Source organism: Calliopsis andreniformis, chromosome 3 (genome assembly GCF_051401765.1).
Source record: "Calliopsis andreniformis isolate RMS-2024a chromosome 3, iyCalAndr_principal, whole genome shotgun sequence".
Lineage (NCBI taxonomy): Eukaryota > Metazoa > Arthropoda > Insecta > Hymenoptera > Andrenidae > Calliopsis > Calliopsis andreniformis.
Window position 1 is genome coordinate 10467402 of NC_135064.1, and position 16860 is coordinate 10484261.

Here is a 16860-nt window from a genome sequence, read left to right on the forward strand (position 1 = left end):
GCGCAATGTGCATTCTTTAATGACTTTTGTGATTGCACAATTCACGTTGTATCCTCTGTATTTGATTTACGAATGCAACACGGAGTACTCTTTACACTTTTAACGAAACGTATTCTTCAGCTAAATTATTCTTATTTTCTTACTTCTTTTGATACTTTTTGTTACATTTGTTGTAACCATTTATGATTTTAATAATGGTTTGTAAGTATCAAAGAAACAATGGACATTTGAAAATGTTTTCTTTATTTTCAGGTGGTAACATAGAAATCCTTTTACACGACGTGTTTACAGCGTCAAAATTTAATTGGGTGTAGAAATTTTTGTATTAAAATTCACAGCGATAACTTTGAGTGAAAAGAATGTTTAGCTAGTAATACATAGAAAAACTACTTAACAAAATGTATTATTTTTTTACTTCAAATATTTTTCGCAGGAAATCAAGTTAACGACCGTTGATATATTTGCAGTCTTCAAAATAGTGAATTCCATATAAATGGTAAAATATGAATTTTCAATATAGTTTCGTCGAAAAATTTAAATTTGAATTATTTGCCGCTCGGAGGGAAAACCATAATTCAAAATTCTGCATGGTTTTATATACGTTTTAAACTTATTATTGCTATTAGGTTGCTTTAGCGTATATTCTTTGTTGCTAAAGATATATGTTTAATTTGAAACTTGATAATCTTGTATAAAGTGCAGAGTTATGAACTAAATAAAAATCATACTTTTCAAAGGAAAGTAGAATCTTCAGTGGCGCCGCTCTGCGAGCTTGAGTGAAATTATTTCTACGCGGGTTTTAATGGTGTGACGTGACAACGAATTCAGAATGTCCATACAATTTTTGAATTGTAAGTATTACAATTACTTTAGCGTAGTCACATATTTTAAATTATTACAAAATTACATTCTGAGCTTCATTTTGTAATATTTTCACACAGACAATCGATGAAATCGATAAAAGTTTCTTTCTTTCGCGATTAACCTTATAGGCAAATAAGAAAAATGAAAACAAGTTTTCTAATTGCTCACTACCCATTTGGAATTAGAATAAAAAATTGTTTCTAGCTATTTTACAGTTAAGGAAATGTACCCCCGCGAAATACACATCGCTCATTTCCTGCAACAATGACATAACTAAAAAATCGTAAATTTTCAAAAAAGTTATTGGTTGAATTATTCCATTACTACAGTAAATTTGTGATCCTCAAGGAAGTAATTAGACAAGCAGGGAAATTACTCCTATACCTATACATATGCGTAACTTAAACTATACATGAAAATAAAACATAGAGGACACAGCGTGAAACTTCGAGTTCATGAGAATACTATATCCTTCTTTTTTTTACATTTTTTTTTCTTTGCGTATTTCCGTTTTAGATACAAATAATTTTCAATAAATCAGCAATTATAGCCACCTTGTCTAATTATTTCCTTGAGGATTATTACAGTAAATAAGCGATGTCCACTACTCTACACAAGTATTTAGACATTCACAATATTGGACTTGCACAAAATACACTTCAAGCAGAATTTTCCAATATAAATTTGTCTACAGACCTTAACTCAGGCGACTATTGTATAAGATTTACAAATACTGAAGAGAATAACATTTGCTACCAATCAGTACAAGTAAAAAAGTGTATTTCATGTACGCCCAAGAATATGAAAATATCCTAACACTTATGCATAGTAGTGTATACAAACCCTGAAAAGATCAAGATTCAGGTACCCCAGAAAACGCGATTGATAAAATAGAATAGGTCCCAGGTAACTCGAGCAACTCGCATAAACAGATTCAATTACGCCCGCTGGACCGAGGATCGCCTATCGCAGATTAATGCAACGAGCGCAGTTTTAGGCGGCGTTGTACCGTGTCGAAGGGGGCTAAATTCGAGTGACATTTCGTAGGATCGCGGGAGCACTCGCACAGGCAAGTTGCTCGGAAGTTGCGACAGAGAGAATATCGAATGGGCATCGCCAGTCGAGTGGGAGAAGTAGAGCACATCGCATCGTCGGTATCGGGGCAAGAGAGCGAGTACGGGGTCGTGTGCGCAGCCGCGAAAGGTCGCGGGCGTCAGAGGGGTGGGGAGGTCGTCAGTTTGGAGGTGTTCCTGGGGTGGGCTGTCAGTTTACCGGATGACCGCGTGAGCGCGCTGCCGCGCACCACCAACCCTCCATTCGCGCTGCATCCGGCGAACGTGACTGGTCGCTCGCTTTCGATCCTCCACCGCCGCGGATCGTTCGGTTCCTCGCCTGGCCGATCGCTCCAACCCTCCGCCGCGTGTGCCCTTTGTTTTTCTTCGGCCGCTTCCCTCTGCTTGGCCACGTCCACCGACTCGTCCGTGGCTACGCGGACGTGCCGCAACAGACGACGCGGAAAGTCACCATCTATCGACCGCCGTCACTGACCGGTCCGTCTTTTGCTCTTTCTCTGCAGCTTTCGTCTACCGCACGCCTTCTTCCGCCCCGTCCTCTTCGTGCATCTGGATCCCTCCCCCGCTGCTGCTACGCCGCCACGCGCAGTTTCCATTTGCGAACTTGTTGGAAGCGGAGGAGATAGAGGCAGAGGGAAGGGGGCAAAGGTACATAAGTGGCTGCTCCGAGAGGACTCAATGGTAAATTAAGAAGCGGGAGAGGAAAGAGGGAATAAAAAGAAGGGAGTTGTTGCTCGAGGAAGTGTGTAAGTGTATTCTGTGTGGATGCTACCGTGAAGAGATCGGTACCTGGTTCGGGATGGGGGTGGCAACCAGTTTATCAGACGTTCTCACCGCGAGAAGTCCGCCGGGAAGATAATGCAGATAAACGTCTCCGGGGGAAAGAGGGAGCAGCAACAGAGGATTACATGCTGTTTGGTGAGTGTGTTGTTTCTTTGATTTCTCTTTTGTCTCTGGGGTGGGTGGTCTACGAGTTAATAGATTGATGCGTGTTAGAGGTACAGGATGTACCTGAGCTGAGATATCGGTAAACTTTGTTGATGTGTTCTGTAAACGAACGTATAGAAGTGTAGAAAAGAAATCTCAGATGAAATGGGGTCATTTGGAATTCTGTAACATATGTTTGATTACTCAGTTATAGTGCTCCGTATTAGCAAGGTTGTTTATTTTAAATGAGAGCACCAGAAAAATTACATATTTTAATTAACATTAATAATCATATTAGAAATACTTTATGCAAATTGTAGGAACAGAGAAGGAAAAGGTAGTCAAACTCTTTTTGCCTTTTTGTGTATCTGGTTTTCAATAATTGACTTATAACTCTAGATTCATTTAAGCTGACTCTTTTTCCTCTTATTGGTACTACATAGAGACAATTTACTCCAAAATTTCCGTGACATCCTGCACGCGTTAAAAATGCTTTTAAATGCCATTAGTCTAATCATCAAACGAGCGCGTGGTTCTCTAAAACGATTTGAATTTTCGAGCGCGTTATCACAGGTGACAAAGATGATTAAAAAATGATGGACCGTTGACCTTCCCCCGCGACTGAAGTGTAATTATACCGAGTAAGTACGAGTAGTACTGGTTAAGTTCATAGAGGATAGAAGCTAATTGAACTGACGTCGGACGAAGAAACTTCTGTGGCTGTAAGGCAAAACGACCTATGTCACAAAGTCCAGTTAAGGCGTTAATTGAGATACAGAATATAGAATTTAAAGTAAATGTCTCAGTAGCTGACCATGTCCTGGTGCCTGAATATTAACTCTAACTTTATTAGATTTTAGCTCTGAATTCTGATATACCTAATAAAAAATAAAATATACGTGTATAAAAACACCTGAAAAGGTTGTCCATTTACCAAGACATATTTTAAGTGTCCAAGTATTAGGACACTTACTTCATATTTGCCAAACAGTAGAAAGGGCATTGAAAGAGTTTTTTCACTTAAAAATAAGGATTCAAAAAGTCACAAGTCCATAAGACACTATCGAAGTTGAAAATTTGAAACGCCAATATCTTGAAAACAAAAGCATATGATTTATATTGTTTTGTCTTACAAGCCCAGGTTTACGTCATGTCTTTCGGGTCCCATCGCAGTATCAGATAGTAGTCACTGAGGCATATTCGAGCTGGGGACTTAACCGAGGCAAAATACAGAACTCAGGTAACTAAGGGAATATCGTATGAGACATTTGGACCACCCACATTGTCATCAACGGTCGGATTACAATGGCTCGTAATATTTCGTACAGTGGAAACAGAACAAAGAGCATTTGCCCGATTTTTCCCCGCGTATTTCGTGCGTGCACACGCGACAGGACGCGTGCAGCGTTTATTTAGTCTCCACGTGCATCGATGAATAAATGAACGCGCACGGAGCGAACGATTGTATTTCGCTCGGTGCACGTGTGTACGTGAGATCTTTATTTTATATATTGCGACAACTAGCAACACGCTAGGGGATCGAGAAGGTACCGCGTTGTTTTCACGCGCAAGCTTGAATTTGAATTGAAACGCAGCCTCGCGTGCTTTCGAATTTTACAGTTTCAACGGGATCGTTTTGTTTACCTTCTCTTCGCACGCAGCCCGCCCTTTACCCCTCGCCCTCTCTCAAGAATCGTATCGTAAGAGAGGCTCAGGCACGAATAGCTGCAGGGTCAGCGTTCAGATGTAGTTCTCGTCCTTGGAGGTCACCTTTGGTCTCCGCGCACATTCGAGCGTGATTTCCAGGGCAACGCTCCTTTCCTAAATGACCATTGACGCGATACACTCAATGGCGAGGAACATTCCCGAGTACAAAAATATGGGAACAGTGGTAGTAACGACGCTGCTTTTGGAGCATTACCTGGGTACAAAGGTGTAGGAACGCCGTTGCAAGGGTGTATCATCAATCGACCGATCTCGACCTCGACTGTAACCTCGATTCAAGGTTTTATTTCCCCTGCTCGTGAACGAATGTATGTAGCGTTGCGCTGTTGTATCACATTTTAAAGCACAGATTGTATTATTCACAACGCGGAACGAGGGTATGGCTGTTAAGTGCGCCTTTACATCGTGCTAGGGTTTCGCTGGAGAGCCTACAATAGGGCGGTATGTGTATGGTCGCGGATACATATGTATATATTCTGAGATCGTAACACGACACAACGGGTCCAATAATTAATTACTATTACCACGTTTTCGCACAACGACGCGTGGGATCCTTTCTCGGTCACGCGTCCTCATTAGCGAACCTTTTCTCTTTTGAGCCATTTCGTGGACGTTCCTTTGTCGAGCAGTTTCTGTGGGTTGTCCTTTTGCACCGGACCCGTCCCTAGACAAATTAAAAGTGGATTTCTATTTGCAAGACCCACTTCTAAACAGTTTTTAGATTAAAAGTTAATGGGTTTAGGATTCTTGAGACTTTTTGTATGTGCTTGTTTAGGGTTCAACAATGGAGATTAAATGTTTCGTGCAATTATTGACTACGTTCTTACACGTTGCTTGCAGCATATCACTTTTAATGGTTCTCGCGATTCATGTTTCTTCGTAATTCATGATTGTATTTATTGTCCTTTCATGAGTATAGTTGAAGAATGTACTTTAATTAAATGTTAACCAGAAAGTAGCCTAAAGAACAATATCGATTTTATCATAAAAGTTTCAATTTTCTTAGATGATAAAAGAAATTACTGTTTATAAAATATGGTTTTGACAAAACCTATTTAATATTTTATATACAGTTTCAAATGTTAGATATTCTGAGATATTCTCTTTAGATATTTTCGTTAGATATTCTCTTTAATTCTACATGCTAAAATAAGAGGAAAATGAAGATAGGCGGAATTACATTTCAGGCTGCGTTTCCAAGTTATTACTTGCTGAGAAAACGCCCAAGATACGTGGTGGAATGTGTCTGACTCGGGACTCATTCTACTGACTTCCCTGTGTCTGACCTGACTAATGCATTCCAGCAGTAGAATAAGTCCCAAGTCAGACACATTCCATGCAGACACGTTTCTACACCAATTAATAACTCTGACACGTCCCAAACACAATTTCAACATTCTCGATTTTCGTCCTATTTTGAGCACCTCATATGACACTTAGCTTCGATCTGTCATTTTTGAAGAACAAAGGGGGCACCATTTTTCCACAAAAATTCGTGTGTAAAATTTGAATTTAATTTCAAAATTTTGGTGCATAGTTAAATTATTAGGGAACGTAATCGTGTTCTATGCTTGCCGTTCCCAGCGATGCGTCACGTGCTTGAAATTGTTGTAACTTCTGTTACATTTCGTCATATTCAGATGTAGAATCTTAGACACGTATTTTTAAAGTTTTATATTTTAATAGTAAAAAGATAGAAGTTTTTGACTATTGATTTTACAAGGCTTGCCTGAATTGTTTTAACTTACAATTAGTCAAATAATTTTGTTAATTACTACTTCTTAAAAATTTATGGCAATTGTTATGTCTATTACTATAGTTTCTTCATCTGTATAGTTTTCTAACGTTTGAGAATTCAGAAATGAACATAATAGTGACTACGTAATACAAGAATATATACATTTTTACGGAAATGAAAGCTTGCAATACTATAGGAGGAATGCTTTTGAATGAAATATTGATATATTCTTTTGTCGTTAATCTCATTGTCGGATCTTTTCCATTTCGTTTGAATATTGGCTACAGTTGGTCAAAGAGAATATTCAGTAGGCATTGATCTGACGATTAATATTCAAAATTCTCTGTATAAAATTTTGCAGGAATCTTGTTCGATTTACTTTTATTCTGATACATTGTCTCTATGAAATTGAATTACCATCACTATATCTAAAATATCATGTACAAAAAATAAAAGCTTACTATACATATCTACTTGTATCACTTCTATTTGAATATTTTTATTCTTGTTTTTTGAAACTTCCAATTGCATTTCTATACTAGATTTGAAAAAATACAAACCTCATTGATATCATTATAATGTACATACAACATATAATGTTCATAGTTATTTTACTCAAAAAATAGAGAAACACAATATCATGTTCAAAATAACCGAAGTAGTCCTAGGTACGTGTGTATATAGAACATTTGCCTCACATTAATACATACAGAGAATGTGTACGCACATAAATGCAGAAAAATAAGCAACCGAAAGATGATACACGATAAACTTATCAGTATAGAAAATGTATCTTTGAAGAGTTGCTAATGGATCATTTTCACCCACCCAGTCCTTCTAGTATTTCTTCTTCTAAGAAAATACACTAAATAAAAATGAATTTTTTGTCTACTCCAAATGTGGATACCCCCTTAGTGAAAATGGAACTATGCAAGGTCTGCCTTTAATATTCCCTTCTTTTCTTCTGTCTCTGATTATAAGATAAAATGCTTGCGCATTACAAATTTTCTTTCAACTCAACCCGCGAACGACCATCAAAGGGTATGTAATGGTGAATCAATCAAAGGCATGTGCTCCGCAAACTGAACACCTCGTCTACAAAGTTGTAAGCGTGCGCAAGCGAGGCATGAAAGACAGCGGAAGGATGAAATTACAAAGCACAGCTTGCAGACTAGAGGTACGGTGTGCGCAGATACGTGGAATACGGGATCCTGGTATCTCCTGAATTCCTCACAGCGCATGTAAGATACCCTATGTGGAAGAATTAATACCGGATGCCTCGTGGCTCGGGAAATTCAAACGTACAAGGAAAATTTTGAGCCAGACTGTTTTAGCCTCCCCTCGATTCGCATTTTAACGGTAGAAGTTCCTCTACGCGTTGAGTAATCCTCGAATAGAAATTGCCCTTGCCAAATATGTTTTTCGTTATTGCTTCTCCTTTCGGAAGAGTATTTGAGCATTTATGCGTTTCGGGAAACTTGTAAGTGGAAAAGGGTTTTCCTTTGTCCGACGATTATTTGGAGTTTAGAGTAGATGATGGCGATGTTAATAGTGGAACCCGCAATTTGCAATGAATAACAGAGAGGGGTTTTTGAAAAATGGGTAATTCATGCGATTAAAGGCTATCGAATCGTTTTTCTAATGGGTATTTGTTGGGTATCGATTCAAAATATATACGATATTCTTTAAAGTTAAATGGCACGTGATAAACGAACCTGGACGTAATTTGAATACAATTATCGGAAAATGATTATTTAAACGGCAAATTACATTATTGGATAAAACGTAGTTTTCAAACAAGTGTGCGCTAATGTGATTAAAGAGGAATACAAGTATTCTTAGATTACTTCCTGTTTTTTTATTGCGAAATTGTTTGGAAAGTAATTTATATAATATTTGAATAAGTATTTATTTCTTCAAAAGTAATTTAAATAGACAATTCCAAATCACTTGTTATTTTAATTGAAGCTGTTGTTCAAATTTAAGAAATAATTTAAATTGATTGATTTAAGTTTTCCACAGGAAAGATTACTTATTATTCGTTATTTTTAAATTATGCATGATAAAGTAATTCAAATCAGTTATCTCGTCGTTTTGATAGTTCGATAGTCCTTACTTATTTTTGATTGTTAGTGATAATAATTCTGTGCCTGAAAGCCAATGTGAGCCAAATCTTTTTTTGTTATTTTTCAAGCGAGGCAAAATCAAATGCGATTACCCATTTCTTATCACAGTATTTGAAGTAGTTCATACCATTATATTGCATTCACTTATAACGTTACTTAACTAAATTTTTATTATTCTAATAAAATGTAGAGAAAGCAGTAAGATTCTATACAAATCTTAATTTTGAAAGAAAACGGACTTGGGTTAGTCTGGCTCTGAGGTACAGAATTATGAAGGAAAATCAGTGGTAATTCATTTATCCATTTCCAAGAATGCTTTCCATAGCTACGCAAAAATCGATAACACTTTTCCTCCTCTATCTCAGCGTCGACTATTAAAAAACTGCTAAAGCCTGATTAACCGGAAGAAGCAGGAAAATCCTGATCCGATCATCGTGCAAGGTGATACATACTACGAAGGTTATTCTGTTAGACTCGTTTTTCGTCGATTTTTTATCTTTCCTTTCTCGGTCATCACCATAAAACAGAAAGGGATTCTAGAACCTAAAACGATTTTATTGCACCTTGACTTTGACAGTCTGCGAAAGTACAATTAATTATGCTCTGAGATGGAGCGGAGTTACAGAAGCGTGAAATCAGTCTTCTTCCAATGGCCAGTAATTAAATATACAAGGTGGTAGGAAAGTAGTGGTTCAACCAGAAGAGGGGTGTATCTGCATGAAGAAATATGTCCAGAATAGAATAACACTTTTTCATATAAATCAATGTTGAACATTCCTCGAGTACGCACGCACTTAACTATGTTGTAGACTAAAATACTCCTCCTTGCGTTTAAGTTTATAAACACTAACAAAATTCTCAGTCTGTCATTCAATCATAATAGTAACATATAAAAAATTCTTCGGCAAAAAATACTTGAATTTCATTATTCATCTTTTAATCCAATGTAATAAAACTAAGTATCCATACAGGCACTGCAATGATATCTGTTAGACGAAGCATCAATAAAATCAGGTGTAACTGCACGTGTCCTCAACGAATCTGTAATATTAATTTATTCAAAAATGAAGCTTCGTACGAAGAAATGTTGCTCTATATTTTTGTCTTACTTCTCCATGTAAATTCACCCCTCTTCGGGTCGCAGCCCAGTTCCCTAACACTCTGTTGACCGATTGAATACATGAAGTGCAAGCTCTCGGTTTTGCATAGGTTTACCCTCTTGCCACCCTCTCTGTCTCCATTTTTCTGCATCCTCAGATACTCGTCCCCAGTTCTATACGGAATTCAATTATTTCTAAACAATCGACGTCGGCAGGCAGAACGGATCTCGTCACGAATGCTAGGGAATTCTGGCGCGGGTCGAGCAGAGGAAATCTTAGGTTAATCTGAACGACATTCCCGCGTCGGTGTCACATCCGCGTCGGCATTTCAGCGTCGAGAATCGAAAGGTCCGAACGAGTTAGAGGGAGCCTGGCACGAACCGTGGCTACAGGGGTGGGGGAGATGGAGCATTTAGAAATGGTGGAAAGCACGATGTAGAACGGCGTAATAGAAAATTTATTCAGGGTTTAATCACATCGCGACAAAGACAGCATTGTTGGAGCGTGAACAATAGGGAGCGGTTCTGCGGGTTCACGTAGCGGCGACTCCGAGCCCTCGGTCCCCTGATTTGCAACGGCTCTTTGCTTTTTTGATTCTTCCATTCCTCGCGGGAATTCGGGTCGCCGTATCGGCGCCGATTCGAACTCCTCCCTGGCGCCCTTATTCCTTCAATTTGACGAATTTATTCCCGCACTTTCGTTTTCCGCTGCAACGCGCCCGCCTTCTGTCGGATCCTTTTCTCGATCATTGATTTGGAAACTCGTAATGACGCTTGGCTCGTACAATCCTCGGCGAAACCCATCGTCGACATTTATTACAGGCACCGCCGACCCGACTCGAGTTGGGAATAGAGCGAACTGGATGGCGAAGTAAGTTCGCGAATAGGGTTGAAACTATTTGTTCTACTTCTTTGTGCTATACTGGAACGTTCAGACATGTTTCGACGACCAACAGATGTGTTTGATGAGTGTAACTAAAATGTTGGAGTATTTGAATATTGTTTGAGTAGTTCTGTATTTCAATGACATTCGAGTATTTTAGTATGCAGATGCTATTTAGGTATTTTAATGCTATTTAAGCATTTGGGCATTAAAATACTACTTGAGTAGTTGAATAAGATTCATGAATTTGAGCATTTCAAGACTGTTCGAGTGTTTGAGTATTTGGATGGTATTTAAGTATTTGAGTATTCAAATACCTTGATTACGTGAGTATTCGTTTATTTTGTCTAAGGTACATGTACAAAAGGTGCTGGATTTGAAGTTTGGGGGTGAGTCTCCACGTTTGTACCAATCAAATAGGATCACTATACCTATACATTGCATGTTTGCAATAAATCAATAATATTACCAATTAATACGTAGATCATAGAAATGTACCTTTTTTTAGAAAAAATTGGTCAAGAAAAGTTGAATATTCAAAAGTTTTTTCTACAAATGTACAGTTGCATTCCTTCTATTTTTAAATGAAATCATATAGCTTTACGTAAGAAAATATAATTTAGTTGAAATTTTCCTCTAATATACTTTTATAAGCACAAACTACAAAAATAATGTCCAAGTTGCGCAGTTAACTTCCTCATATTCTGAAGATAATAACCTCAGAATGGTAAGATGAAAGGTGTCTACGTAATAAGTGACATCACATGCGACAGCAATAATTTTATAAAGAAATTATGATAATATAATAATATATAATTAAATATAATAATATATCGATCAACATTTATTTCTGATTTACTAGTCTTTATTATTTTGTTATTACGATAATATGATAATAAAATAATAAAATATTGATGATATTATCTTACCTTTGTGGATCTAAGTAACTTTATATAATATTTTACTGAACTTGAATTTCAATCTTCTTCCTACGTATCATAGCTTTAATAGACTTTGTTATCAATATTTTATAGTTCCTACAATCTTACAGTCTTTAGATGATATCGATGTCTAGTCCCTAGTTATAGTAGCTATTATTACCTATACTACATTATTTACTATTGACCAACAATGATTAAATATCACAATCTCCATCAAATACTACAGTTTTAGTTGAAAACGGAGATAGTAGCTGAAAGTTGACGACAGTTATTGCGAAACAATGAATAACGCATACTTACTATCTCCACTTCCAAAAAAATCAATGAAAACCTAAATAATGGAAACGGAAATGTCACATAAATTATTTAACAGCTTTTAATTCGAGGTGATCTCTCGCAGACAAGGTGTCTCGTGATGCCTGACACGATGTGAAACGTCAACTGTCATCGGGGTTGAGGAGAAGCCGCGGGCAAACAGTTTGTTTGAGGATTTTTATTTGCAAATCATCGCTTCGATGTCGAGCCGACAACACGTGCTTTCCTATTTCCCATCTCGGGACCCGCGATGTACGAGTTTCGCCTATTCCGCCAGACGTCTCGCGATCTTGTATACATATTTAAATAGCCCCGACACGCGTCACGTATTTGCATACTTTTTGAGCGGAAAGTCAGCGACGTAGAACGATTCGGACGTTTCCATATTATGCTTTCGGTTCGAATCAATATTCGTTCCTGTGGAACAGAATGGAATGTCCGCCTGGACACTTAATTATCATTCAATGACTGGTTTTTGGAGCGAATAAAGCAAATTTTCAGCGAGGGGAAGAGTAAATAATGAAACTGCCGCTATACAGGCGAGCGTGTTTCGGTCACTGATTGAAATGAGTCATTTCGTTAACGAGGTGAGGCCCCCGTTGCATTTTTGCCAGTCCCCGCGGTAACTCGATTCGTGTAACTTTTCATTTATAATGGAGCCAAAATAAATTATTCGCATTCGTTTCGGTCGGCTCGTTTTCGATTTACGCGGGACACGTACGTGTATCGATCTTTCCGCTTTGACATGGAAATTATGTTCAGTCGCGTTAATGAGTCCAATCCCGGGGAAATGGTAGACGATCGACAGTAGCGATGTAAAACTCTTTGGAAGGTTGATGAACGAGTCGCCGCGAAAGAAGTGTTTTAAGTATCCAGGCTGCTTTGTTTCTCCTGGTTAGGAATAACTGCATTTGCATAATTTTGCAATTAAAATACAGTTGAGGTACTGAATGATCGTATTGAATATATGGGTCAGATGATGAATGATTTGACACCTTGGTGATTAAATATTCAAATTCATTGGGATAATGTATTCAATCATACTGTGAAGTACTAAATATTTCTGTAATTTGTACTCGACATGTCGATGAGTTTCCAGTATAGATATTATATTTAGAATCGGTATACTAGTGTGATCTATTAGTGTATTTAATATTTTATTATGAAAGGTATATAGAAATATATACATATAATATAAAGTAAGATTAATGAATGGAGAAAAAGCGTCTTAACTACTTAGAAAATTTATAGAATTATTACACAATAAAAAAGTTGGTAATTGTATATGTAGATACTACTAAGAATATTATGTATTATGAAATAAAAAATTATTTGTACCGTATTAACGTAGCACAGTAAACACAGTATAATAAATATGATGAAATAATCACAAAATATCCTATATTATTATTTAATTATGAATCTGAAGACATTGAAATTTCAATTTGAAACATTAATTAAAAGGAGTGGGATTTCATTAATTTTAAATGTCTGTGAGATTTAAATAACCATCATATTCTCAATTTAGGAATACGATGTAATTAGTGAATATTACAACACAGAAGTCGTACTAAAATTTACTTTTCGTTTAAATTTTCTCTCAAAAATCGAATTTTTAAATTTATCAGGTTGTGTACTCTTTGAAGATTCAATTTTATTTGCGTTGTAGGTTTAACGTCTTCTTCAGAAAATTATTGTCATACGCTCTTAATTAAAAGTCCAGAATTATCTAGTGTTTTTCATTGAAATTTCACTTGTCATTGTCAGTGTTTCTCTTAACTATAGAGAGCAAATTAATAACTTGTATAATCATTAAAATATCTTTTCCTTCAGCGTAGGAACAAACGTTTACCCGATTAAAATTTTGAATATTTTTCATCTCGAACAAATTGTCAATAAAATGAATATGGCGCAGCATCATAAAAGTTTCCCCATTAAATTCGAAATCCCCCAAATAGAAATTTCAATATGACACTCTCCAGATCTTTTTATTACAAAACTAACGAGCGCATGCTGAAACACGTATCATTTGATTACAAACAGGGTTACAGATTGGTAAGATATTCACCCTGTAATATTTGTTCAGACACACCTCACTCGCCTCTCCATCCGTTCGCGTATGTCCCTGTCCGTGACAGCCCTCAGGTTCAAATTCCATCAATATTCTTGTCCCGTCGTGGCGATCCTGAAACTAGGAGCACAGCGACGAAAAAGCCACGTGCTATCCGTCGCGCATATTTATTCCTATAAGAATGAAAATTAACTGACGCGATTCGTACTCGTCAAGGCTTCGGGACTCCCCTGAATTCCATCAGGAGGCTCGGCTAGAAGCGATGGAAACGTGGAAAGAGGTCGCGAGCTGGATGGTGTGGTGACCTGACAAAGAGCGTTAATGGCGAAGTTGGTGTTGGTGCTCTCGAGCGTTTCCTCGAAGCATTTTCTCCTCGATGGTATGAACACTCGGCCGCATGTCGATACTGGTCGCGTTCTGTTAGGGGAATACGAGCGCTATGCGCCGCTGATATGTCGCATCCTTAAATGTTACTGACGTTTAAAGCGGATTCCTTCCTTTCGTAGAGTGATTCTCTGCTTCGATTCTATCGCGATTCGTTCTCTCCTCGTTAGCACATTTTTATGCCGCTCTTTGTCGTACAATAAAATTCCTACTGTCGTTTCATGGATTTTATGCGTATAGCATTTTCTGAATACTTTATCCCTTTCGTTCCCTCCAATTACTCTCTCATTTTTTCCCATTCTCGTTTCATGGAGGACAAAAAAGGCGAACCGAGAGCGTATGAATTATACGTAGCTTACCTTTTATCAGACCTGGACGGAAACTCTTTAAAATAAAAAATACGAAGTAATGTTTGAAATAATGAATTACTTCATCGCTCGCGTATCTTTCTAAGAGACATAACTGGAGAGGACTGTGACAAAATAACGTTCATTTCGTTACGGGATCAGACAAATCCATTAGAAAATTACTATTGTTTTCTTTTATGTTCGCAAATGGAATAAAAGATTTTGAGGGTAAAATATGTTTTAATTATGTTCCAATTATGATTTGCGTATATTTATTTAAGAGAAATGTATAATAGTCTTTGTAATTAACGTAGTATGTTTATGATACTGAATTTATTTATAAAGTTGATTTGTTCGTACAATTATGTTGGTATCAGACAGTTCGCTTGAAGATCAACCACAGCGAAATAAATCGATCAGTTTAAGGAATATAAAAGTTTGTGTGACTACTTTAAGAAATATTAAAACATAAGAAGCATGAAAAAAATCATTTGATTCGTTGACGAGCAACGAAATAATTAAAAAAAATGAAACATGACAATTCGAAAATCTGAATGTTTTAGAAGTTAGAAATTTGTTCTTAATTAATGAATATAATTTGTTATTTCCATGTTCGTTTCTTATAAATTACGAATTTATAGCGAGAATACGTTAGAGATCGATTTCCTTTTTCCGCTTTTAGATTATCATTTCCATTGTTAAAAATACATAGAATTTGTTCAAACATTCCTTAGAAAGCAATCTTTTATCTAGTTTTCTATTTGTCTTTAGAAATACTCATCGTTCTTAGCACTGTTTGGTACAATTAGTGTCGAAATTAAATTTTAATCTTCAATGTTTCTTTCCTAAGAATTGAATTTACATACTATAATATTTGTTGCAAGAGAAATGAATTATACATATATATGTATACACCGTAGTTTGGAGAGAGCACAGAGGTTAATACAGTATTCGTACCACGGGCTGAAATTTCAGTTTAACATATTTGCACGAAATTGCCAGGAAGCATGGGGCTTATTAGTATGCGCAATTATGTCGAGTACCCCGTAGAATGGCTTGAAATTTTAGTTGCACAAAGTAATTGTTCGCTCCGAGCGTCTCCGAGCATTTATCAGAATCCTTATTCGCGCATGCTTCGCACAAAGTCGTCGTCGTCGTCGATGAAAGATTGCAAATATTTTGAACGATCGAAGAACGACTTTAAAGCTACCGACTGACACAATAACGTCAAGGGAGCTACGATCGAATAACGAGTTTGCGTTGTAATGGGGAAAAATATCAGAGCGAAGAGCGATTCTTCTCCGTTTTGCGCCGAGTCACGTACACAGGCGCACATCCCACAAACGAGTCTGAATCTACTTGAAAATCACATTCTCCGCGTCTTTTGTGGAACGTGTAATTGATTTCGTTAAGAAGCGAGCGGTTTTAATCAAATAACGTATGCCGCAGTAACAGGGTAAATTTTATAAATAAATTTGGCAGTTGAGAATTTTAGACTTTTGTCTTGAAAGTTAGTATTTTATTTGATGTTCAAATTAAATATTATATCGTTGCTCAAATTTTTTATATAATAGTGAAGATTGAAATTCATGAAGAATAATTGAAATTCACACGTTAAACACAAATTTTACATAATATTTGAGATGTTGGTAAAGATATTTTACAGTCTGTATTAAAATTAAGGTAATTAGATAAGAATAAAATGTTAAGCTGGAAACGTGGCAGATAAAAGTGAAAAATGCATCGTAGTAGTCTTTACGATTAATCATTGTTTTAAATGCAGAGGGTGTTCTATTGCAGACTGGGGAAAATTTATACAATATATAGAACTATAAAAAACCTCATTACAATAATTTGAATGTAAAGGCCAATGCAGATGAGCGATATTTTGACGCAGGCTCTTGCTGCGATCATATATTTTTCTTTGTTTTTTCAATTACAAACAAGGAAGCAGACATATGATCGCAACGAGATTGTGCGTCAAAATATCACTCGTGTGCATCGGGCCTTAAATTTAAGAATCGTGCAAAGAATCATTAAGACGAGTCTTGAAGAATCATTAAAACAATAAGTAACCGAAGGTTACTGCCCGAAGTATAAAATTTTGTATGCCAACATTTACTGTAAATTTCGTTTTTGAAAACAATAGATGCCTCGAAATGAAAGTTTCGAAATTCGTTTACGATAATTTCAAGTAGCTCAAAGTCGTTAGTGAATAATTACAGCGTGATTCACGTTGAAAAGTTGCTGAATTTCAAGTCGTTCTCTACTTTACCTAGCTTACCCCAATGGTGCATTCGAAATGAGACCAGTCTGAATACTACCAAGATCGAAGTCTTACAGTACTGGGCAACTAATTAACCCGAC

At 36.9% G+C, this 16860-nt stretch overlaps 1 protein-coding gene across 1 annotated transcript in view; it reads left to right on the forward strand.

The window, feature by feature from the left end:
• The first annotated feature begins 2373 nt into the window (after positions 1-2373).
• The window catches only part of Gaba-b-r2 (gamma-aminobutyric acid type B receptor subunit 2), a 260998-nt gene continuing 246511 nt past the window's right edge, over positions 2374-16860 (forward strand). The window contains exon 1 of the mRNA XM_076393726.1: positions 2374-2855. The gene's annotated coding sequence lies outside the window, so the exon portion shown is untranslated. The remainder of the gene's footprint in view (positions 2856-16860) is intronic.